This window comes from Marmota flaviventris, chromosome 5, assembly GCF_047511675.1.
Source record: "Marmota flaviventris isolate mMarFla1 chromosome 5, mMarFla1.hap1, whole genome shotgun sequence".
Lineage (NCBI taxonomy): Eukaryota > Metazoa > Chordata > Mammalia > Rodentia > Sciuridae > Marmota > Marmota flaviventris.
This window is the reverse complement of record NC_092502.1, coordinates 80,827,095-80,829,174: the sequence shown is the minus strand read 5'-3', so window position 1 is coordinate 80,829,174 and position 2,080 is coordinate 80,827,095. Positions and strand designations below refer to the sequence as shown.

At 37.8% G+C, this 2,080-nt stretch overlaps 1 pseudogene; it reads left to right on the top strand.

The window, feature by feature from the left end:
* The first annotated feature begins 368 nt into the window (after window positions 1-368).
* LOC114086435 (integral membrane protein GPR180-like) lies at window positions 369-1,704 on the top strand (annotated as a pseudogene).
* Window positions 1,705-2,080: the final 376 nt, after the last annotated feature.

The window sequence follows — 2,080 nt, the reverse complement described above, 5'->3', positions numbered from 1 at the left end:
AAAAGTTTATAGATACTGATGACTAGAGAGAAATATGCCTATAAACAGGAAATGAATGAGATTATTTAAAACAACACTAGAAATCTCTGTCTACCTTTAAATAGTTCACATTTATTTGTAGAACTTTCATATTTGATTTTATCTTTATATCTATAGAGTTATTGATGTACTTGATGATATATCATTGATTACAGAATCCTGAATGAACGGTAACGGTAGCAAGAAAAGAAATAAAAGGAAATTTGTTCCTTTTTATTTTAATGAGCTATAATAAAAATCTGATAAGACAGAATAAATATCAGACTTATGGTGCCGCAGTCCGGTTGGGCACAAATAACCGGGAGGTGACAAGCGACTTGAAGGTTGAAATGGGAACTTCTTTATTGCAGGGAAACTCAGCGGGAACTGAGCGGGCACCCAAGGTAGCAGGAGCCGCTTTATTGCGGAACAGCAGAGGTATATATACCTAACTGATTACACAGAGCTTGACTCAATTAACATCATCTAGATACAGCAGTCAGCCAATAAGGAATCCTCATCATCTTAATGGCTCGCTGGCGTTGCTTCACAAACCACTCCTCCTGGCAAACTGCCAGGCGCCATCTTGACTTGATTTGCATCCCCAACATTATGGTCCTTTCAATAGTAATATTCTCATCATAGCATATTTAGAAGACACTTGCATATGTCTGCATAAATAGTCTTACAAACTTTCTAAAATGAATAAAACTCTGTGCTGGGGGCTCATGGCCACAGGTGCTTAGGACTTGGGTGCAGGTGTCTAAGGCGGGCAGTTGTTGGGGGTTGTGCTGTTGTGGCCCCATGCTGTTGTGACCGCACAGCAGCCAGGCTAAGACCCTGCCGAGCAGCTTCAGTAGCACCAGCAGAGCATCCACCTCCTCAATTTCATGGTGACCATGCTGTTTTGTGTGTCAGAATCAACAACATAACAGTAGCTATTGGAAAAGAAGTTAAACTCTACCTGTTCTAAGCCCCAGAATGGCTAAAAATTCAGGAAAGCAGTCATAGTTATCACTGTAGTAAAAAATTATCCAGAGATAAGTTGAAAAGTACTCTAAAGATGGAAAAGGGGTAACTTTTATGGGAAGTTTGGCAGAATTTTTTGACATTGCTTTCCAAATTTACATATTATACCTATTTCTGAGTCGATGCATGAGTTGGACAACAGTCAGAATAAAGAGGTCTCAAAGCAGACTGCTCCAGTGGGATTCTACCCCTGTGTCCACTGGCATTGCAGTGTTCATTGCCATAAAACAGAGTATTTTATAACTTTTGGAACAGTTTGGAGATTCTAGTCATCACAGCTACCACTCACAACACAACTTAGCAGGGATTTTCCTAATCATTTAAAAAATTTGCCTAGCATTGTCTTTAAAATGTTGACTATCAGATCACACAGTGGGGAGAATCACACTCAAAAGAGAGTTCAACATCACATTTGCCAAAGGTTGTATCTTGTGGTTTTTATGCCATCCTGGTCTTACGTGCATTTCTATCCTTTTCAAAGAATACCAAAGAGATAAGGTTATTATCATGGGTGTTATCCTTTGCCAGTCTTTTTCCATGGTTATTCTCTACAGACTTTTCCTATCTCACAGTCTATACTGGGAAATCTCTTCTCTTTCCTCAGTAACACTACCACTGACCATATCATCTGGACACAAAAGTCACCTTCATTTCTGACACTTGATTTTTGTTGAATGAAAAGGTGAATTGGTTAAAGGAATGCAATAAGGATCCAAACACAGTGACTCTTTTTTTCACACATTTGGTATGAAAAATGGAACTTTGAAACCAGAGCATGTTATTTATATAACTGCATTTAAGCAGTACCAAAACTCAAAAAAAGGTATTAAGTAAAATGTTTGAAAGCACACTTTTGAACAAATTTTATCTGCTTATACTATAACACTTTTCAGTGTCCCTAAACCTCATCACAAATCCTTTTAAGAAATACATAAAATTGCATTTTATTGATATTTAGCTTATTTTCCAGTGCTTCAGTTTTTTGCAGAGTTGACCACTTCATCTTCTCTAAACAAATCAGCAGAATCCACAC